Source organism: Xiphophorus hellerii, chromosome 2 (assembly GCF_003331165.1).
Source record: "Xiphophorus hellerii strain 12219 chromosome 2, Xiphophorus_hellerii-4.1, whole genome shotgun sequence".
NCBI classification, from domain to species: Eukaryota; Metazoa; Chordata; class Actinopteri; order Cyprinodontiformes; family Poeciliidae; genus Xiphophorus; species Xiphophorus hellerii.
The window spans coordinates 2,131,509-2,155,803 of record NC_045673.1 but is presented as its reverse complement, the minus strand read 5'-3'; the positions used below and the strand labels follow the sequence as shown (position 1 = coordinate 2,155,803).

At 38.0% G+C, this 24,295-nt stretch overlaps 1 protein-coding gene and 1 long non-coding RNA gene across 27 annotated transcripts in view; one reads left to right on the top strand and one right to left on the bottom strand.

The window, feature by feature from the left end:
* Positions 1-24,295, top strand: part of mical3a (microtubule associated monooxygenase, calponin and LIM domain containing 3a) — a 97,307-nt gene that overhangs the window by 7,289 nt on the left and 65,723 nt on the right. The window contains exon 1 of one of the 26 annotated variants that reach the window (XM_032580127.1): positions 11,407-11,501. The exons of 24 other annotated variants lie outside the window; for them this stretch is intronic. The gene's annotated coding sequence lies outside the window, so the exon portion shown is untranslated. Of the gene's footprint in view, positions 1-11,406; positions 11,502-16,520; positions 16,696-24,295 lie in introns of those variants that run through there. One more of the 26 variants, XM_032580118.1, reaches the window with a different exon arrangement.
* Positions 10,651-11,285, bottom strand: LOC116730826 (uncharacterized). Its single transcript, XR_004341421.1, has 2 exons — positions 11,106-11,285; positions 10,651-11,009 (listed from the first exon to the last, which is right to left on the bottom strand). It is a non-coding gene; the product is annotated as an uncharacterized LOC116730826 (long non-coding RNA).

Sequence of the window (24,295 nt, the reverse complement as noted above, 5' to 3'; positions counted from 1 at the left end):
ATTGTTTCAGTATGTTATTCTAAAATCTAAATAATAGAGAAAAACATGAAAATGTCATGAAGATGAGACAAACCTGAACAAAAGTAATACAGCAAGACAAGCACACAAAGCAAAAACACAAAATCTTTCCAAGATTTATTTTTTTTTACCCCTACTTGTCTCCAAAAACAGTTATTTTTCCTAGTATTCCCATAATGCTGTGCTGCATAAAAAGATCCCAAGAAGCAAGTCCAAAGGGCTTTTTGTTTTTAAGTTTTATTTTTCTAGTCAAAAATACTTGACTAGGCCAAGTATTTTTGGCCTAGTCCAAATATATTAGTACACTTGAAATAAGACAAAACTAGCTGATAAGTAACTTTTAAGCAAGATAAAGGAATATTGATGAAAAAGTAGTAGTTCCACTGGCAGATTATTTCACCTACAGCAAGACATTTTCCCATGTTTTAAGTGAAACAATCTGCCAGTGGAACCACTACTTTACTTAAAACAGGCTCCCAAATCTTGTACTGAGATATTTTCACTATAAACTAGACCAGAAATACTTGGTAAGATTTTTTAGTGTAGCAGCAGAGGAAGCTGAAGGTGAGTGAACGCCTGAGGGACGGTCATGTCTCAGTTGTGCTGAGAGGATTTATAAACAGTCGTGACTGAATGCGAGATCAGAGCGGTCGGGTCAGACATGGTGCGGGTTCCTGCCGGGCATTCGGAGCGACGCAGAGCCGGGTGTCAGGAGAACGGGTCGGGACGAGGTTCATCCATCCTCATCATCCTCACCTGGAGCCTCTCTGGCTCTGTGGGAATCTTCCTTCCCCTGAAACGGTTTCTGCCCGGAGTCATCCTGAGAAAGTCAGAGGCTCTTTACTTGGTTCTGGTTTGATTCAGGGACTCGTGAGGTTTTTCCTCAGAAACATGAACTTCAGGCTAGATAACGTATCTGTCTGCAGAAAAGAAACTCCTCTCCTTTTTGTGTTTGTGTTAGTCCTGAAGGTATGACGAAGAGTCCGATTACCTCAGTGAAACCGACCTGGTTCCACATCTGCTCCTGCTGCGTACAGCAGCAGATCGTCACACTGTGTGGCGTTTACCGTTTTTATGGTTACCAGTGAAATGAAACCACTGGAAGGCCGACTAGGTGATTTACAGCTACCTGAGGGTGTGTTACACACACACGCCTAGCTGGGTGAGAAGATTATGACGGCGGCTCGGGCTGAAATTAACGCCGTTCTTTCTGAGTTCATGTCTGCATTCAGAGGCAGATGCTGTGATTATCGCCTGAGCGTTCGGTCCGGTAGTCTGGACTTTTCTCTTAAAGTTAAAGGAGTTTAGCTTCTAAAATAACCTGCTTTAAGGTGGAATGACTGAAAAAGTAAAGTTTACTTGATACTTAACAAAAAATAGAGCTGCAACTATTACTTTAGTTGTAATTATTCTGAAAATTAATCCGTTTAAAAAACTGGCACAATCTGAAAAATTTTTCACTTAACCATTTAAGCCTTTTTATGCAAAATTAGAAAATACTAAATGATAAATAATTAATTCATCTCATTTTTAAAATAAGAAAATAAACATTTTATTACCTTTAGTGAATGTTTGATCATTTGTAGCAAGGATGCAGCTAAACAAATTCTTCTGACGTTAACATGTGAAAAGTTTGTCCTTTTCTGTTTGACTGAACATCAGTTCAATGTAGACTTGATCTGTTGATTATGTTTTTTATTTAACTGGTTAGTAATTGGAGGCAAAGGGTGCTTAATATGAGATTTCTTATAAGGAATTTGAATCAGGTGAATCTAAAACTACCATTTGAGGAGTTCTGGGTAGAACATATTTAAAGACGAGTTTAAATATTTCATTTAAACTCATTTCATTTAAACTTGTTTCATTTTGTCTTAAATTCAAAATGTAAATTTTTTTGTGCAGTTTGGCTTAATTACTGCTCTGAGTATGTTGGTCTTTGTTCTCTAGTTAACAATTAATTGATTACTACATTATTAACAACACAGTCAGAGTGGTAATTAAACCAAAACTGTTCAAAATCTTACATTTAGCATCTAAGATATAAAACAACCTATGTCTGTAAATATTTTCCCAGAACTCGTCAACTGGAATAGTTTAAATAAATTCTGAAAAAGCAGCAGAATGTGTCAGTTTTCTTTATGCGATTAATCATCAGAATAACTGATTACTAAATCATTAATTGAAGCCCTATCTGCCATACAGTGTTGCTGAAAGGCTGCAGAATAATTTTACTAGTATCTTTGATTTTTTGTTTGCGGGAACTTATTGTTTGAATAGAACAACCAAGAATCACTGTGAAGAGATAAAGTTATAAAACCAGCTGCGTAGAATCGCAGAGATCTTGGGTCTTGGGCCCAGGATGGGTAAATGGCTTTAAACGTCTTTTTTAAGAATGAAAAACAAAGAAAACATCAAGACAAAAGCAGCTTTGTTCTCCTGAAAGACAGAAAAAATATGATTTAAGTCTAGAAACCACAGTATCATATGTCATTTATTCTTTGGTTTCCTCATATTTGTTTAGCGTGACTCGAGCTGAACGGCAGACATTTCTCAGAGATGCAGCTTCACATGAAAGCGTGTAACGTACAGGACGGCCCACAGGGACGGGATCCTTGTTCTCCAAGCCATTGTGTTCTGGTCGTTCATCACAAACCCTCTTTGTGCCGGGCGGAGAACTCGGGTCACAATATTTGAACAGCTGCGGACTGTATGGTGTGTCTGGTTGTGTTGCTCTGTTGACACTCGGAGCAGGAATCCGTTTGATTAGATGTGAGAATTTGGAGAGTGAACTGCTCAGCATGCAGGAATAAAACATTTTACTAGTGCAGAAAATGATCAATATATTGTATTTTTATTAGTTATTGTGTGCAGTAAAATAAGACAGAATAGTTAACAAATTCTGTTTCCTGTTCTTAGCTGATAGGAGTGCTACCTGGCTTGGTTTCTGCTGCTGTAGTTCAGCTGCTTGAAGGTTCAACGTGTTGCTCGTTCAGAGATGATGTTTTTTGTGTAGCTTGGTTGCAGCGAGTAGCTATTTGAGCTGATGCTGCTTGAGTGTCGTCTGGAACCGCTCAGCCCATTTCCCTCTGACATCAGCAGAACGTTTATGTCCACTCTGCTGCCACTCACTGGATATTTTCTTTTTCACACAATTCTGTGTCTAAAATGTCGGTGAACACCACTTACTGAATACAGAGCATAAATTGCATGGTCTTTATGCCACTTGAGCATTTTTAAAGCTTGGATCAAAAAGCATTTATTTAACTGATAGATTCTGAACACACGCAGTTCCCATCACTAATCCTTGGTGAATTGGTGTAAAAGTTGAGTTTTTACGAGAGTGTTGATAGGTGAAAGATCTATGTTATATTCCAAGATGTTTGAACAAGACGGTTTCACATCAGACAGAATAATCAGAACATGTTGTCAGGATCTTCAGAACCTCAGAGGGAACAGCATTGAGATAAATCATTCATCAGGATTTGATTTCCCCCATGGATCAGGAGTTACCAGTAAAAATCCTTCCTAATTGTTATTTTTATAAAAGTCACTTTGTTGCTCTCAACCTCAGAACAGAACAGAACAGAACGCCATGTTCTGATTTCTGCATAATTTCACAGTTTCCCAGAATTATACAAACCCATTCAATAAATTAGGATATTATTGAAAGGTTCGTTTCAGTAGCTTCATCTTTTAAGATGATTTTAGTGAAAATACAATATTTAAGATTGGAATAATACACCACACTAATAAAAAATATATATTTTTAAATTGTGCGTAATGAAAAGTACCTACATAAAGGTTGTAATTTTTAATCTTAGCATATTCTAATTTCATGAATATTACAGTATACCAGTAGAGAAAATTTGGAGAACCGTATTGGAAAACCTGACATGAGTCCATTATGTTGTTCAGTAGTACAGAAATGTTTGTTTAAATAGTTGAACTTCAGTTTAAAAACTTATTGTGCTGTGAGCTGTGATCTGAGAAGTGAGTGACGGCTTTGAATCTGCCTCAGGTGGATGAGTCATGTCTAATTGGACAGAGACCAGTTTGTTGTTATTGGACACCAGTAATGGGTTCTGTTGGGAAAGGCATCGACTGCATGTTGTCACTTCTGACTCTCTTCATTGACCTCAATCTGTCAATATCAGGAAATTCTCCCCGACTTCTGCCTACCATGAATTTACAACACATAGATAGGAGTCTGGTTATTTTTAAATTCCTGACCCAGTAATAAAAGTCCAGAAAGTCGGGTTAGTTTGGGGAGGTGTGAACGTGTAACCGAACTCTGATACGGACTAAGAAAAACAAACTCAAACCTCAGTCTTGGTTTTGTTGAAATGAACTATGGTGTTACTCAGATGCATATGTGAACACCTAGTGGACCAGAGACCGCTCCAAAAGCAGACAGAGGACTACAGAGCAGGGCATTCTGGGTAAATACAACCAAAGCAAATGTGCTAGTCTAGCGCTAGGTGGAGAAATGACTTGGGGTCTTTAGCCAAAGACAAAAGATAAATCTTTTGTTTCCATCTGTCAGTGTCTTCAGAGGTTTTTGTGTTGTTTCCTTCAGTGGTTCTTGGTGCAGCGCCCCCACAGGTGAGGAGGGGAACAGGTTGTTCAAAGGGTTTGGTTAGTTTTTATGCAGAGAGAAAAAGAACTGCAGCAGCTGCAAATGGATCAAATGTTGTTTGGTAATCAGTTAAACCGAGTCCACAGGACTATCTGGTGTGAAAACAACCTATGTTTTCTCCACAAGAATCACCAGTGAAGAAATGCTTTAAACCAGGGGTGTGAAACTCATTTTTAATGCTGGGCCACAAGATTAAGACTGTTTTTAAAGGGTCCATTGTGACAGAATGTGTTGATAAAACTATATCTTGAATTTAAATAACACTTTGACTTAATTTGGCAGGATACAGATACAATTGCTGATTTGATTGATAAATAATATTTAAGCATGCAGCTAAAATTTGTCTAGAGCTAGAAGGCCACATAAAAACATCTGGAGGGCTGGATTTGGTCCACGGACCTTGAGTTTGAAACCTGGTTTGAACCCACGTGCTTTAACATCCTGACAGGATGAGGCTTTCAGGAACGTGTCAGTGTGACTTTGTGTTTGCTGGTTGTTATGAATGCTGATGAGTCAGATGTGTGGATGCATCTGTTCATGATGTTCTTTACTCCCATTGTCAAGACAGAATGGCATTTAGCTTTTGTCTTCAGGCAGTCTCTGTTCTCAGACACACTGTGAATGCTGCAGAACGTGTCGCGTTCAAGAAACCGGCCTTTTGGGAAATGACAGAGTCAGCACCTGCTCACGTAAGCTACGCTAACAAGCTCATTTTGTGCATCCACCAACTGCCAGAAGTGTCAATAAAAGTGGAGTTGTAAACTTATTTTTTTTTATTCTTAAAGGTAAGCCATTGTGCAAAATTCACATTTTGCACATTTTTGTAATTCCATTTGAGTTTTTATTGCTCCTGAAAGCAGCACAAACCCTAAATAAAACACCCATACAGTTCTTGACAACAAGTCAATGTTTTTTGGTGTCTGGAAAATGAGAAGTTTCAAAACCTTCCCAATTGTTGAGTTATAATCAATGAACAATGTACAATGGCTGCTGGAAAAGACAAGAGTTTGGTTGTTGACTTACCTTCCAGAAAGCACTTGCTGCATTCTGGTTGGTTGTGCAGGAGGCTCTGCTAATGCTTTTCAAAGATGTATGGTTGTATAACTGCATCTGTTTGTAGCTAAGAACAATTTTGTGCAAAAAATGTAACAAACGTTTAGTATCGCCCGTTAACCTATCCTAACCTGTTCAAGGAAGCAAAATAGGTTGCTTTTAACAGAAAGATGTTTTTGGAAACATTGTCACATAAATAGGGCCTCAGATTGCTGCAAAAGAATATGTATTTTTACTGACACGAACTTAGCTTTGCATCTTTCCAGAAGCTTTGCCTCTATTCATTTGCGGATCGGATTACAGATAGATAGGTAGATAGATCTGCTGGAGCAGCGGAGCTGAAAACGGCACAGTTAGAGGCTCAAAAGCAGCTCTGATGATGGTTTAGACCAGGGGTCTCAAACTCCAGTCCTCGAGGGCCGCAGTCCTGCAACTTTTAGATGTGCCTCTGCTGCTCCACACCTGAATAGAATAATTAGGTCATTAAGGCTCTGGAGAACTGATCTACAGAAGAAGGAGGTAATTAAGTCATTTCATTTCAGTGTTTTGTACCTGTGGCACATCTAAAAGCTGCAGGACAGCGGCCCTCGAGGACTGGAGTTTGAGACCCCTGCTTTAGACAGAAGCACAGAATGTTCTGTGTCATTGTTTGGTATTTGATCTGGAGCTGCTTTATCACAACAACCAACATTGCGAGTAACGCTGATGATCTAAAGAGAGTGACTGCAGTGCAGTGCAAGATGAGCTGGAAACAGAGAGGCTGCTGTTGCACTCTTAAAAACAAGAGAACAGGAACCTCAAAGCCCCGTGGGAGATATTGTCACTGAAACTTGGATAATAACACATTAAATATTATTTAAAACTGTCTTAAGAGAAACAACCATCTGGAAGGTTTTGAGATTTGGTGAAAGGTAAACAGAACAGATCTTATAAAGGATTTTAAGAGAGGTGATGCAAATCTTTCAGTTACAGTTAATAAATCTTAAATAATGCAAATATTTTGTATTTAACCAGAGATCAAATTAATATTAAATAATAATCTTTTACTGGAACCTCCAGGGCAAGTCAGACAGCATTAAAGACGAATTACCACAACCAACCAGATGAACACTTATATAATGAGTAAGAAAAAAAAGGCATTTGAATGGCTAGAATAACAGTTTGCTCCAATCTGATGGTTGAAGATCAGATGAAAAACAATAAATATATTTGTTGTTGAGCTCATACTTCTTTATTCAATAATTTAGCAGCAAAAAGGGTTTTAGAATTGAGAATGTTGCTTATTTGATAATATATTAAAATATATTAATTACAGACCCTAAAATTTTAATTGAATCTCACCACTAATTCTAAGAACTTCTACATTTTGCACACTGCATTTGTTAGGGTGAAATCCAGGTGAAATAGGAACAGATTTATGTAACTTTGGGTCCCTCTTACTGACCTGTGTAGAAATACCCCTGGCCTTTTCTAACTACAGACCACAACTGGAGTCATTCCGGGCCCTTAAAAGCCCACAGTACGAATAATTGCTTTGGTTCGTAACTGTGAAGGTGTTATACGTTTAACACAGGGCAGAGGGTCACCATGATCCCTGTAACTCTGTGGAATGACAGGATTTATGGCGTGGCATTAGAGCAGCTCGTGGACGCAGTAAGAGGACGGCGGGGTGAGAAACGGGTTTGCTGCAGCCGCGCCCTGACCACTGCTGGCTGCTGCGCTGCTCACACAGCTCTGAGGTCTCCTAAACACATGCAGTTAAATTTAGACTGGCTCAGACTGACCACAGTCAGACCTCCTGAAATCTGGCTTTCATTGTTTGCCCCGTCTCTCTCTCTCTCTCGCTTTGCTCGGCCACTGTCTGTGGGTTTTTTATTTACTTTTCTGACTCGTTTTCTCCTCAGGACCCCCTACCATCGCATACACACCTTCCACTCCCCATCATGCTCTGGGGCGACAGAGGGAGGCTGACTTACGTGGTGTTTGCTCAGGGTTAGCTCTCATAGCTCTGGAGGAAATTAAATGTTCGAGTTACATCCCGGCTTGATTCAGGTTACCTAAAATACTGGAGCAGTTCCTGGAAGAACTCCTGTCTGAACAGAGAGCGATCTCATGGTGTTCATCCAAACCTTTTATTCCTGCCTACTGTTCTATACATTGACAGTTTAATGGAAGATGGAGTTATAGTTGTGCTTTTTTGAGTTTTTCTTGGCTTTCTAAGCAGAGAAAATCCATCTTGCTTCACCTGCAAATTCCAGTTTCTTTTCCTCTCTTTTATGATTGCTTTATACGACGGCTTATTAGGGCCATTGTAGATTTGAAAAAAAAGAGGAGTAAATCTCCACCAAAAAACTCAAAAACTTTGAGACTAATTTCAGAAATTTTCTAGAAAAAAACTTAGAAATTTATGAGTTTGAAAAATTTAACATTTGCTCATTTCTGAGTTTTTTTCTAGCAACATTTTGAGGCTCTGTTGTGTAAACAAAACCTCAGACTGTTGAGAAGAACCCAGATTTGTTACATCAACAAACCTTTAATCTGATACAGTGTCTAAGGTGTTTAGTTCTCTCACAGTTAAACTTTTAGTCTCTGTTTCTCTATTTAGTTTCTTAAATTTTGACCTCATATGCAACTGGACTTTTTTAGGAATGTTGTTTTAATCATGACGTCAAGCAGACTAACAATGCTTGACCTTTTCTCTGACCCGCTAAGTTTGTTTGCCAACCTTTTTCTTCCTACCAATTTACTTTTCAGTCATTTATATTAGATTTTTTAAAGACTGATTTAAAACTTATTTTCAGTTTTTTAAATATTGAACTATTTAATGATTTCCCACCTTAAACTTATCAAATCTCACATTCTTTCTTGAAAAATCATTTCTTTTTTCTTCCATGTGCTATAAATATTGATCTCAGCTCATGAAGAGATCAGTTTTATCAGAAATGTTAATGAATGACATTCCTCTACCACTCGCACCCTTCCTCCTCCTCCTCTTCCTCCTCTGCAGCTCGATGCTCATTGGCCCGTTAACATGACGGGATCATCTATTAGCTTAACTGTTTCTCATTATCTCTGCCACCTACTGATCTTTTTCTCAAGGATGAAGGACAACAGAGTGGCGATCCAGCCTCAACGCTCCAGTTTAGTTCTGTTTTATTTACTTTCTATAATATTTAATATCAAACAGGGCTTTTTTCAGAATTAGAATTATGAACAATAATTATTTATATTTTTATGAAAAAAATTCTTTCATCTAAATAAACAAGAAATAAAAGGACATTTAAAGGCCTCTTATTTAACAGAAATCCACTAAATACAGTATAGTATAGATGATGTAGGAGCATGGATTTGAAATGGGATTTTTTGTGACAAATTATGAGTAATTTTATAAACTGTTCTTACTGAACAACACTTTATAGCCTCTGCTTGGAGAACCAGATGGCTTTGGAGTCAGTAGTGCATGTTTTATTAAACAGCTCCCTGCCCACTGATGGCATTGGAAGCATTTATCTGCATAATGTATATCTCTGACTAGTTTAATAACATGATGTTTCAGATACAATTTCATTTTATTCAGTTTTATTTATTTGGCACCAAATGTCATTTAAATGTACAAACTGGTTCAGTTTGTATCCAAATATAAATGTGTAGGCCTGTCACGATAGCAAATTTTGCTGAGCGATTAATTGTCTCAAAAATTATTGCGATAAACGATAATATTGTTTGAAGACCTTTTTACACTGATTTAATGGAAATGACATAATAATCCATGCGATTTCTTGCCAAAGATAGATACACTTTATTTTCAAAAGAACACTAAACACTGGAACTGATAAACAAAATAAACAAAACAACCAAAAACAAAAATAAAATGGATTCTCAGTCTCCATTAACAAAAAACGCACTTGAAAAAAAACAAACTAAACAACATAAAGTAAAAGTGGAAATAAATACTGCATTCAACCAAAAGAGTGCAGATTATGAAGTCTGTATATTATGTTACCCTTCAGTAATAATTAGATTTAAATAGAGAAGATGGGCACATCGACTACCTGATGCAATAGTTCACACTACATGATTTTTTGCTCCTATTTTTCCCTTTACAACAATCTTAAAACGTTGGTCTTTCTAAGATTGTGTGGTGTGTTACGGTAGATCATCCTTGCCGCTCCGATCTAAATCAGGGTTTTCCCCGACTGGGATCTTAACGCAGCCTGTTGAATGTGACAGGCAGCCAATCAGAAAGCGCGGATTCTCCTCCGCACTTTCTGAGGGGAAATTACCTCGGGGAATCCCAAACAGCTGACACGGCGCAACCCGAAGTCCAGCGGACATTGGAGATGATATGTGGAAACAACATTAATGTTTATTCAACATGCAAAGAATATAGAAATGACAAGAGGAGGAGTTGGAGCGAAATTGCTACCGCAGTTGATAAACCCGGTAACTTTTCAGCTGTTCTTCGTTAACGTGACGTAAATAGGTTATAATGATTTTCATTCAGTCAGGACTTTACGCTGACACTAGCCACATGCATTGCAGGTAGATTGTAGTAAAGCATTGATTAATGCCTGGTTTTAAAATTAGTTCACTGAACTTGTAGCCATTATTTTGTGCCCATTGTTGGACACCACACGGCAGGACCGAACCCGATCGAACCGTTATACCTAGGATTTCTGTCGGCTAATGTGTGGAGGAGTCAGTGGAGAGCACCGGAGTTAAGTCTTTTTTTCATTCAGTGTCATTAACAGAAAGAGAAAAAGGCCGGAAGAGACGATAATGCCGATAATTAAAATGACGTTGATAGTTTTAATTTATCGTACGATTAATCGATTTATCGTTTATCGCGACAGGCCTATATGTGTAATTCAGATAAATTATACTCTATTCCATTTTATTCCAATGCTACACATTCAGCTTCAAGTATGCACAGTTTATTATTATTAATTGGTCAATGAAATAATAATAATAATATTCATCACCAGATCAGCCCTGCACTGTATTAATGTCATTTCAAGCAGAAAGGCCTGAGCTTTTTACATAGAAGTATTTTTTTAGCTACAGATTCATCCTTTGCTATAAATGATCAAGCACATAGTAGAGAAATGCTATGTTATTGCATTTTAGACAATAAAATGCTTATTTTCCTATTTAAAAAAGGAATTGAATTGTTAATTGGCATCTTGGTTGCAGCCCTAGTCCTCTGTGTGTATTCTCCCTCTGATTCATGTTTTAGTCACTTTTCCGTTTCTTGTGCTCCTGACTGTTGTACATCCGGTTTGGTTCGGTGTTCCTCTGCAGCCTGTGTAGGAGGATAATGTGATGGATTAGCAGATTTGTTATTTTTACATCCACTGAACCCTCATATGCTGCTCAATAGAATAACAGATGAACTTACCGTGATCTGAAAACACCTGAATAAAACTGACATCCCAACATGACAGATGTCCAGAAGTCAGTCAGGAATCATCAACCTCCGCCTCAGAGGACAGCCTTTGTGTCGCCTCGCTGAGGATTCCTCCAATCTGGGATCTGGTGGGCGATTTGACACCCCTCGTCTCTTCCTTATTACTTCATTGCATCCGGCCAATCAGTAAACAGAAAGACCTGGTCACATGGTGTGTCCCCCGCTCCCCTCCCTGGTTGCCATGACAACGAGCCCTGGTCCAGGCAGCATCTTGCTGTGGTGAGAAAGAAAAGCAAGAGAAGAGGAGGCAGACGGAGAGGAAGGAGGAAAATCGTAGGAGGGAAACCTTTTCAGATCCGGTGCCTGTTCCCGTTTTCCCTCCATGCTGTAAGTCATCTCTATCCGTTCGTCTCATCCAGCCACAGCTGACCCAGATGACTGACTCGCATCCACTTATTGAGATAAATATCCGACGGTGTGTCTTTAAGGATTTTGCAGGTGACATCATGTGAATTTTTTGTGATCTACTGAGAATGCGGCGCGCCTCACCTCAGGGAGACGGCCTTTGTTTGTGTGCTTTAGTCAGCGTCCGCTCATCCTTAATGACAGATCTCTATAGTGAACAGAGGCGTGGTGAGATCAAGCAGCTCTGCTCTAATAAAGGCACTTCCTTAATGTGGTGAAACTCTCTCTGATGTATTGTGTCTGGCAGCAAGTGATTTAGCCTTTATTTTCATTCCTGCTGCTTTAAATCTGCCGTCTTCCTCTCTCTATCCAAGTCACTCTCACACAAGCAGACCTGTTTGCTTCTCTGCATCCTCCTGTGGTTCTGTTTAATTAGCAAATCCGTGCAAATCCAACTAGGGCAGCTTGTTCTGATTGGAGACCTCATATGTAGAATGTCCTTGTGCTTCTGGAAACAGTGGGATTTCCTGGCTTAAAAACACTTTTAGAGTTCAGATGTTTTAAATCACGCTTCAGCTGGTGCCTTTTTTTATTAGATTGTAACTGACTGCGTGTACAAACATTATTTTCCTGATAAGAAGACATTTTTAGAGTTTAAAAAATGGCAAGTTGTTTTTACAGAGATACGGGTGCACAGTTCAGTTTGACATCAATCTGCAGTAAATGTTACTGGAAGGCACTTAGCAAGACAAGCAGGTCAAAACCAGATCCGGTTTTGTGTCCAGACTGAATTTGCATCTGCATTCCCTTGACAGATTACAAAAATTAATATACAATAAAATAATAAAATAAAGCAGAAAATATAACACTACAAGTTGCTTTCTAATCACATTACACAGAGAAATGCACATTGACAGACTTAATCACTTTCACACACACACACACACACACAGTCATACAGTTAATTTTTACATATCTGAGCAGTTTTTAATTTATTTTTTCAAGTTAGATTTGAAAACTCAGAGAACTGAAGCTTCTTGATAAAAGGTTATCTAACTAAAACAGTCCATTCTGATCAAGCTTGTGGTGACGGGGGGAGGAATGGCTCCCTTTTAGCAGGAAGAAACACCCAGCAGGTACAGGCTCATTGTGACCATCTGTTAGGACTGACTGGAGTGGAGAGGAAAGAAAACAGCCACATAAAAAAAATCACATAGAAAACACAAAAGCATGTACTAGAAAGTCAGGTTTCACTCTCTCTGGTTAATGCTTGGTTCAGTTGGGTCTCCATTGGTAGTGCGTTCCTCTCTTTATAGGCGTGAATTAGGACAGGAATGTGTGCGGGCTGCGATGATGTCATTTTGTGTGTGTACTCTTGGGCAGCCAGTTTAACTGAAATCTTTCGGTATAATTGTTCCTTGTGGATTGTCCAGTTGTCACCGATTGGGCAGGAATTTGGTTGGACCATGCACATGCAGGAGCTGTGATCAATGGTCCAATGTGCTGCTCACCATCTTGGTAACTATACTGTCTCTTTGCAGATTGGTTGAAATATTGTTCAAGGAGAAAGGAGAAAGCCATGAACCAATTGACTAACGCAGCTGGGAAAATGGAAATAAAATTGTCTGAAGCTGACTGAGGAAGCTTGTTTACCAGACACGTTGTGCCATATCATAGCACAATGAAGTAACTTTGTTGTTAAAAAATGACATATATATCAGAAATGACTTAAAAATTAAAGAAACCTTACTTTGTAATGTAGCATCTTGAAATTGGCCCTATGTCTCTTCAGAAACTCCTACTTTTTCTGAAACTCTGTCTTCAACTAATCGTAACATGGCTCCTCTGTTTAACCTTTAACAACATTTTTACCTGTGTTTCACTGAGAAGTTGCTAAAGGAATAATCTCAGCAGATGTGCAGTTCTCCTAGGTGTTTGCTAATTGCTGCTGGCTAGTCTGAAGGAGCTGAGTGGGGGAGTTTCTCTGGAGAAGGACTGCTCACTGCTCTCTGAGGCAGAAACTCAGAAGCTTGGAAACTGCAGCTCTGAGGAGAAGGCGGAGGGCGGAGCTAGGTCCACCCAGGTGTTTAGCATAGCTGAATGGTTGCCATGGGGATTAAAGGATTTCTCAAACACATATGAAAGGTATATTTTTGATGAGGGAATAACATGTTCATTTAATAAGTAGGTTTTACATGACACTGCCCCTTTAAATCAGCAGTAGCTTTGACACAGGGAAGAGACGGCTAAACACCTGAGCTCTGAGCCAGGAATACTTTCCATGGTAAAGAAAAAAACTGAACAAGGGAGTAATGCAAACTTTACTTGCAAGAATCACATTGACAGAAACACGTTTACTAAATAATTACAACTCATCCTTCTTTAGTGATGCAGTAAGAACTATTAGATGGAAAAAAACAAAGTATTAGTCAAAGTTTTAATAAAAGTTTCAGATATTGTTTATTATTGATCTCATGCATTTAGGTGGAATAGACATTTTGCATTGAAAAATTTCTTTCATTAGAACAATATATCAATTGTGCTATGTGGTTGTATAGAAGTTGAACTTTAAACTGTTTGAGAGGGATTATAAGTTCCTTAAGTCTTTGGTCTCAAAAAACAACCAAACAAAATTATGAACAAGTTGAAAGAAAGTTAAAGGAGAGAATGATGATGTACTGTAATACCTAATGTGGAGTTTGATCTAAGAGAAGATTGTAACAGTCCAATCAAAGCAGAGAACAAAAATAAAAACCCTTTTCTGATCAAAGTGAAGGAAAGTGATCTGATTGTCTCCTTTTTGTTTTCCTGTTATTTAATTTAACATTTGATTATGAGGTTTTCTTAGAAGACATTTTCTTTGACAAACAGCAGAGGCTTCACTAAGTGATTCTCAGTTATCTCTTCCTTCCATTCTTTAAATAATCAAAACTGGTGAGGCGTTGATAAAGAAAATACTGTATGTTTTTGTAGCAGGAAGACAAATGTAAGATTGTTTTGTGATTGAGAAAGAACAAAGCAGTTTATCAGTGGCCCATATTTCTGTCTGCAGGGAGCAGCCAAAGGCTCGCTACAGTAAATCATTTTTATGCAACGTCTTTCCTTGTAAAGCAATTGTTTGGACGTTATAATTTTCCAGAGTTGTAATCTTATGGTCTTCCACTGAAGCTAACTTTAGCCTCACTTAAACCCGTTGCACAATCTGTGTGTGAAAGCAGACGAATGGACTTTGACATTTTGTGGGAGTTATAGATTCTTTGTGTTATAAAAACCCTTAAACAAAAAACTCATAAGAACTCAGACATTAGAACCAACACATCATAAAGGTTTATTTGTATTATTTTATTGATTTATGATGCCTTTTTATGGTCTTCTGTTGATAACATTCACCTTTCTGAATTTCCTGCTAAGACAAGTGGTTGATATTTTCTATGGTGTATCATGCACCGCGGTTAACATGACTCTGTACTGATGATGAGAATTTAAAGCTCTATCAACCAGTGATTCTTTAGTCCAAACTTCTAACTTGACCTGAGACGAATGGCAGTTCGGTCCAAACCCGGTCCAAGTCTTATTTTAGAACCAACAACCATGTGGGAGGGACCTGATAACAGTGCAGCAGAATCAGGATCAGTTTTATTGGCCCAGATTGAACACACAAGCAAGGAATTTGACTTTGATGTCAAGCCCTCCCAGCGTACAGATATTATTTATAAATATAGATTAAACAAAATAAAAGCTAAAGAAACAATTTATAAATATATTTCTCTGTTCACCCAATAATTATCTATTTTCTAATGGCAGGTTGTGGTAGTGCAAATAAGCAGAAGGTAAAATTCTAAACCAATGTGTCCAGGATGTGTGGAGTCTGCTTAGATGTAATGAGACGAATTATCAAAGCAAATTAAAACAGAGAGAAAGTCTGGGAAACATCTGCCTGTGAAAATATCATTTTACTGAAGATTTCTACCTGACTCCAGGTATCTTTAACATTTACCTCAGTTGTTTTGATATTACAGTGCCTTTGTGCATTTTAACTCTAGTTCATGAATGTTTTTCATTCAAATTCATAAAGAAAGGCTCTTTACTTGTTGAGGCATAAGAAATTATTTTATCATGTTAAAAGACCACTTATTGCCCTTTACTGTTAAATATCAGAGTTACAAATGTAAACATAAAGTATCATTTTTCTTAAAAGATCTGTTTATGACTTCGTCCTCCAGACCTTCAGTCTTATCTTATAATCAGATTTGAACATTTACATTCAAAAATACATTTGAAAACACCTGATCTAAATATGTTAGGAATCATTACGAAATAGAAAAATACTATGTAGATCATAAACAAAAAGCAACAAAGAGAAATTAAGAAAGTTTTTTTTACAATTTGCACCTGGTTTAGTTGTCATTCCGCTCTGTTTTTAATAATTAAATAACATAACAGAAATGAAAACAATAATAAAATTATATAAAGGGTATTATAAATAAAATATATTATTATTATTATTGATGATGATTACAATAATAATAATAATAATAATAATAGACTAAGTGAAAGTTATATCAATTTGATTTGCTGAGCTATTTTTTGTATCAGTAAACTTACATTAAAAGCGAGTTTGCCATCCACAATATGGCGGACGCGCTGTCGCATTATTTCTCTTTGACATTGGGCGTCTGTCTTGTTTCCGACACCAAGCAAACGTAGCAGTTGTGCTGCGTCACGTTGGCAGAGACCAATCGGATTAAACTGAGCTAAAACATGCAGGAGAAGTCAGAGACGGGGCAAAGGGGTGAGACACAATTTACTAACAAAAGAATTAAGTTACAAGTTCGTAGACAACAGTTTATGCGTCATATAGGGACTATTTTAATTTTTGTTTGTAATTTTAAATGACTGTTTGTAGAAGTTTGTCTCTTGCTTCGGTGATTTTTAGCTAACAACTGCTAACTCCCCCTTCATGGTTGCCGTTATGGTCTGGACCGATCGCTCTGTGTCAGTTTCAAGTTGCGCCTTCTCTCTCTGCTGTTCTCTGCTCTCCTCCGGGCTCAACGGCCGGAGCTAACTAATTCATATCATCATTGTTTTTATTCCCTCATTAAACGCTGACGTTCCCACGAAAATGGATGTATTCTTACCGCATAAGAGTGGATTTTAACAGCGGAAGGATTCGGAGGTAGGATGACATTCCTCCCGCTCGCCGGACTAACGCGGTGTGTTTTCCTAAGGTTGCCGTGGGATCAGTGGACTGCACCTTTTGCACGTTTGGCGAATTAAACGCGCTGGTGGTTTTTAATGCAGCCACTAACGATTTAACTGCATCCACTTGCAATAAATCTGACATGTCCTATTATCTACTTTACACATGCACGTCTCCCTTCTTGTGCATTGCTCTGGTTATCTGCCAGCCACGGTTTTAATGGGACAGCCTGTGGAATGTGTTGCATGGTGACAGCATGCAGTCTCATAATGAAATATGAAGTGTATGTTTTGTGTTTGCAAATAGGAAATGAGTAATGCAGGGGCAAGATCATAAAGGTGTCAAAAACAATCTGTTTTTAGCAGAATTTGATTTCTAAGGCTGTGCAATGTTTTGAAGTTTTTATCTTATTTGCATCAATAACAGTTACAGCAGCTGGACAGAAGTCTGTAGTAACGATTAATAGGCATGTTTTCGAATGAGTTGCATGTCAGAACAAACTATTTCAAATGAAAGCATCAACATAAATTTAAATGATGCCAAGATGAGATGTGTGAGGAAACCGTAGCCATCTGCAGTGTTTTAAAACTTGAAATTATGTGCTGCTGTTTTTACCCTGATCTACTTTAAAACCTCTAAAGTGTTGTAAACAGAAATCAGAAAAATGGCTTAATTATGTTGTGTTGAAGCCTTCAGCAAATATTGGCGATCATTTTGTGTTTTGTGTAAATGACCTTTGGCAGACCCTTTATTTAGCCTAAAGTTAACTTTTGTTGGAAAAACATTTGTAACAATGGGAAACTATTCAGGATAAAATGGTACTACTTGTGGGATTAGCTATAGATTTAGTCACATTCTTACTGTAGTTAAAGATACTAATTAATGTTTCTTTCCCTTTCTCTTTTGTTTCATGATACAGAACAGGAAAACGTTAGAAAGTTTTCCTGTTCTCATCCTTCTCAGCGGTATCCGTCTCTATAGTAACCACTTTACTGAATAATAGTGAGAAAAACAAAAATAATTTATTGTCTCTTTCACCAATTCTTTGGGTTTTATTTGTAATCGTTTTGCTGCCTACTTCTTCTCTCTCACCTCCATCTCTTCTTTCTTCCTCTGTTTCTGCTTCATGTCTTTCCAGAATACATTTTTCTTTAATTAATTAAACAGTTTTTAGTGGCTCCTTAGTTCTATGGAAGACTGATCCTGCCATAATTAGTAGTAAAAACAGAGGTAAAGTCACTTTACCTTTTACAGAATCAGAAAGAAAAAGAAAAGAAAACATGAGAAAAACAACAAAGAAATCTGTAAATAAACAGATTAGGAGAGAACATGAGGAGAGAAAATGCAAAGATGAACTACTACAGGAGAATGGAAAATATGACAGATTGGGAACAGATGGTTTAATTCTAAACAGGGATGATCTTGAAATTCTGTAATCTTCTGTGAAATTTGATTTTATGAAAGAAACTGCAGCATGTCTTTTCTCTGTGTTGTGTAAATCATTTGAATTGGGCCAAAATTGGTATCAATAGTATAAAATGATTTAGACAAGAGAAACCTATAAGAAGGTTAAATAAGCCAGGTTAAATGTGTAACCTATTCAAAGCAACGAGAGAAAAGTGAGTTTTTAAAATGTTGATTCAAAGATTCAACTCCTGAAGGATGCATGCCTTTATTTTCCTGTTTGCAGCCTTGCAGTTGACTTCATGCTGGATTCAATATTGCAAAACAAATGGCTCCTACCTGACCCAGATTTGGTCCATACATTATGTCACAGCAACAAGAGTCATTCTGTGGTTCAACGAGGCGGAAAGTCGGGAGCCGACGGCATTTCTGTCGGACAAATACTCTTATCCGTCTCAGTTGAGTGAGGGTGTGTTTGTTTTATTGACCGACGGTATTGATTCTACTTTTTGCTTACATTTCAGTGAGTTTTGGTTTGCAGCAGACGTAAAGCTGGACGTCTCTGAAGGCAGATGGGTCTGCTACTGGCTACAGAGTGGGATCAGGATGGGGAGCGGTGAAGGAGGAGGATGTTTGCTTGTTGTTTGAGTCAGCAGCAGACAGAAAAGGAGGCAGCAGTGGCTTGGTTTTTATTAAATTCATTACTCATAATTACTGCTTGTGTAGTTCTACCATGTGTGGACATATTTCATAACAAAGATTACAGTCATTTCCCAGTTGGTCAACATTAAGTATAGTGAGGGTTCACATGCAGTTTGGATGGGAACCGTTTCCTATCTAGTGATTAGATTCTGATTTTTGTATCAATTCAGAATAAATGTTTGAGTCAAAACAATTATTCACAATGACCCTAACCCTAATTATCTGCTCCCGTCTGCTTTGGAAGACAGAATGACTAATGGAGGCATTAAAGTGTCACTTTCATTCCTTTTTAAATATTAAGCCATGCTTAGATGGAATTACTCCCTCCAGGCACAGAGAGAGCGCCACCTTTCTGCAGACACCCTCCTCTGTGTACGACGACTTTGCAGTTTCCATCTAGACTTTTTTAGCCCTTTGACAGTCTTTGTAGTTATTTAGAGAAAAATCGTTTAAACGTACATAATTCGTCCAAAGTATTCAGGTGGAAGCAGACTACTTGACGCGACATATCGTATAAATATATAAAACATGGCAACAAACTTCTGACCAATCACACGACATGCCTCCTATCTGAGAGAACGTTGTACCTTGGTTCAGCTTTAGCTAGTCTCTGCTTATTTGCAGTGTTTCTGAAGTGCTAAATGTTCATTTGTGAACTTTGCTGCGCACGGTGAAGTTCATGTCAAGCTCAGTTTTATTGGGAATTTGGTAAAAACCAAAATGATTCTAAATTCAACATTGATGGGTTGAATCTCTCACTTAACTTTTGTAGTTTTCTCTTTGTTGTGGTGCTTTCCGGACATTAGTATATTCCAGTACCGTCTCCATGGCAACGTCAGACCATCCCACCCTGTTACTCTATTCTGAGTTGTAGTAAATGAGAGTCGTGATAAATGTGAATCTATTTTTGGAACGCCCCTAATTAAAACCATCAGCAGCCTCCATGTTTGTTCCCTGGAAAAGTCACATCTTTACCTGAAATCTGAAACTTCCAAGCCTTCCAGGACTTTCCATAACAGACGGACTTACTTTGCTGCTTAACATTCAGCCTTCCTGTTATCTTGTGAAACTCTTGTTCTTTCACAACCTGATTATACCTTCTGTCCTATACTAACAACTGAATAACTTAGAAATAAAAGGCCTGGCTTGGTGTGTAGGTGTTGAAAGCAGCTTGCAGAGGACGAGGCAGGCCGTCTCTCAGAGGGGAGACGTTCGTCCCTTCTTTACTGTGCCTCTCCGTCGCCCTACACGGCCTCATGGATCTGGAAGTGACCGCTAGATGAAAAGCCTAGTTGGAAGGAAGTCGTCTGAAATCAGCTGCTGCTGTGTTTCCAGTAACAGCAGTCTGTGGCGGTTCCTCCTGCTGATGTGTAGCTAACGGTTCCTAGCCGGTCTGGGCTTCTGTAAGCCCTTAAAAGGAGAGCTGTGGGTACCAGCATGCTAATGGCACGCTGTTAACTGTGCGAGGTTAAAGTTCCTCAGCAGACGATTACCGGAAATAAAAATAAATCAAGATGTAATTGCCCTGGTTTGCTTTTAGCTGAGTAGTGTTCAGGAGGAGGTCATGGTGTTCCTCAGGGAGGAGTCAGAGTGAAGGAGGACATCAGGATGCTGCTCAGGTTGCTAACTTTTCCTTAACAAGATAAAAGATGAGGATGTAAAAATTAGAGCTGCAACTAATGGTTATGACAGTAATCAATTGGTCTGACAATTCTGCACATCCATTTAACTACTTAAAACTGGTCTGAGGCTGCTGTTCTTTTATGTTTTAGAGTCAGTATTCTCCAGTTAACAACGATTATGACGGTAATCATAATCAATTAATCATAATGAATTAATTATTTCAGCCCACGTGAAAAGATCCGGTTCTGTGTCCTGTTTGCTAGAACAATGAGAGATGGTTGAATTCTATCTGCAGCCAGTCAGACAGTAACATGACGACTGACAGTAAAGTATGTGTGAGAGTCACTAGATGACCTCGGTTCATCTGGTTTAGTGATTTTCTTTTTTTTAAAATTTGTTTTGTTTTTTCCCCGCCTGGGCAGTGAATTAAAGACTTGGCAGTTGGTTGCACCTTTGAGGTCAGAAGTGGGTCAGTATGACAGATGCATTCCTGAGCTCAGGCCAATGAGATTGTTGACGTGTTGGGAGTCTGCTGACCCTTGGAACGTTTCAGCTCAGCAGCAGATTTACTTTCCTGAATGAACGACGGAGTTTTATCTAAAGCGTCTGAAGAAAACTTCAGCTTCTCATTTTCTGTTTGATGTGACGTTTGGTTCTCACCTACAAAGTGAGTAAGGTGGCAGTGAGCTGGTTGGAGTCTATTCAGAGGAAAAGAACTGTCCCTGTGAACTGAGTCAATTATTCTATCGATTAATTGGATAAAAAGATTGCACAAAATGCAGATTTTCATTGTATCACTTAAGCTAATGTGATACGATATTAAAAAAATGCATAAGAATACAAATAAAAAATTTAGTTATTTTTTAAGGGAAAAATAAACATTTTATTAACTAAAATGCAATAAAATCGAATTCCATTAATAAATGCTTGATTATTAGTATCAAAGGATGAATATGGAACTAAAGAAAAACTTTTTGAGGATACTTCTGTTCAGAATTTAAACCAGATGAAGCTAAAACGGCCACTAGAGGAATAGAACATATTTACAGAAAAAGAACAGCTTTTAAATTTTTTTTATCTCAATTGCAAAATGTATAATTTTTTTGTCCAGCTTTGGCTTAATTACTTCAGCTAACGATTTGTCAATTACTATAGATGACAGTTATTTTAGTAATCGATTCACCATGATTAATCCAATTAATTGTTTGAGCCCTAAGGTATTTATATAAGTATTTTGTCTTATTTATTGCAATAACAATAAAATACATTTTGAATTGAACTGAAAAGATTTGTGATTCCAGGCCGTTCTCCTCCTCTTTCTGTCCTTCTTTTTAAATAAAGTGTTTAAAATTCTTAACCGTCTCTTTTGCCATAAATCGGATAATGCCTCTCAAACACAGTTGCACTTCAAAGAATAAATGAAGACAAACTAATAAAATAATTTAGATTTATATTTATGCATACACAATAATTGTATGCATGAATATTTTCAAAAATGTTTTTTATTGATGCTCCTAAAGAAACAAAAGAAGATCAAACAGATAAACATAATCAACTAGAGTTTATTGTTATTGAAACATAAATTCAGCTGTATCTCTGCGTTGAAAGAATAAAAACGTACTTAAAAATATCCCACAGGCGACCCTTCATTAGTTATGAGCTGTAGTTTATTGGAATAGGTAATCTACACGCTCCTTTTTGAGGTTCAATAAACCTGTGAAAAGTCAAACCTGTTTAGAAGTTCACACAATAACCAAAACATCTCATTACTGCATGAGCTGTGCTATTCTGAGCAGCCAGGGTGTTACCTAGCAGCAGCTGCAGCAGCATGATTAGTCTGTTGAAACCAATTTGTCTTCATTTCATGCCCGTTTAAAACATCCTGTGCTTTTCAGGCAGGATCTGCTGGTGCTGAACCAAAGCAAGCCGGGCCTTTTCTCCCCGAAGACCACATCATATTTCACATTCTCTGCGCTTGTCTTTGGAGGAGCTTAAAGTCCTCGTTATCTGCCTATGTGAACAAGTCACAAATTCTTCTCTGGCAGGAGAAACAAGCCCAGTTATGGTTCTTTTCCAAAAAAAAGTCAAAACCAAACTCTCTGGAGAGTTTTTCTTTCTGTTTTAATATTGAGGGCTGAAGTCTGAATTACCACTATCAGATCCCAGCGTTCTCTCACTGCAACTACCTGGGATTCTCATCAAGGCAGGTTTGGTAGTGCAGTCATAAATGATCACAATCATAGTAAATAATGATCATCAAGGCGTTTTCTTTAAGTCAAAGTGAACAAACGTTTATCTGGTTTCTTCTTTATGTTGTAGCAAATCTAAAGAAGCAACATTATGCTTCTTGCTGTAGTAACAATAGTCACCCCACTGTTTCCAACTGAGCAACTTTGTATTTAGCATGTAGAAAAAAATAAACGTCAGTATTGGACGAAATCGTTATCGGCAGGTGAGGTTTTTTAAAGATGGATAATTGGCCAGAAAATTCAGTGCACCACTAGTCCACTGTATACATTAGTGAGTAAAATGCTCAGAGGCTGGTTGGGTCATTGGGATGATAGAAGAGAAAAAGTTATGTGTTTTACTTTATCAAATACACATGGCTCCAATAAGCATAGTAAAAATGTAGGTGATTATGGCATCTTGTTACATTTCTCATGGTAACAATCCTCATCTAAATATTACAGTAAAATACAGGAATTACTCTGACACTCAGCTTCTGTGAGTTTCCATTCTCCTCTTGCTTCCTGTTAACCGACCTCTCTAACCCATCCTTTATATTTATTTACTGAAACATGAATTCAAGCCAAGCAAGTTTTCATCAAGTGTTTAAACATGATCTGTACTCCACCTGTCGGGTATGATTTGACTCCCGCCTGCATCTTGTAATAAGTGACAGGGATTAAAGCATAGTTTAGGAGGAATCTACTTTCATTCGTTCTTCAGTAAATCTTATCAGCATGCTCTGCAGCTCTGTGTCAGTGTTGGGTTACCTTCCTGCTGCAGTCGCTCTGTTCTCACACTGAAGGCCTGCAGGCCGGCCTCCCTCTGCTGCTCACTGGGTCTAGGAAAGAGGAAGAAGATTCAAGCAAGGAAGGTCACACTTGTTTTTTATACACTACTGATATGTGACATATTTTAATATATTACTTGATTCTTTAAACATTTAGATAGAAATAAAATCTGTGGTTATGTTGCAGTTTTTTCGGCTAACTCGTCCTTTATGAGTTTTTCAAGAATTTTGCGACCAAGTTCGGATGTCCTGTAATCAGATCTCTGGACCTGTTTGTCTGTTTTAACCAGTTCTGAGCAGAGGTGATGGCTCTCCTGTGTGAGAGGGCAGACACTGTAAAACAGGTTTGTAATAAATATTTTAAAGCTAAATTATTGAACTGGTGATTAGTGCAGTTAGTGTGGGTAGTGTCATGAAAACACAAGTCTCCATGTGTTTGTTGACAGCAAATGTTTCAGTCACACAATCAAACTGATTTTAGTTATCAAACAAAACTAAAGCGTTTTGTTCGATGTGGAGGCGCCGTAACTTTCTCCAGCTGAACAGAAATAAAACTGAAGTCATTATCTTCGGACCTAAAAGAGGCAGTTTCAGTTATTACAGATAGAAACTAGAGATCTGGGTGTAGCGATCGACTCTGACCTGTCCCTTCAGAGACACATAAAGACAGTTACAAAGTTGGCCTTCTCTCACCAGAATAATATTTCTGGGATTAAAGGACTAATGTCCCAGCAGGATCTAGAGAAACTCGTGTGTGTATTAATCACTGATTGGCTTAGCATCAAAATACATTAAAGACCTGTTGTTGTATCAGCCTTCCAGACTTCTCGG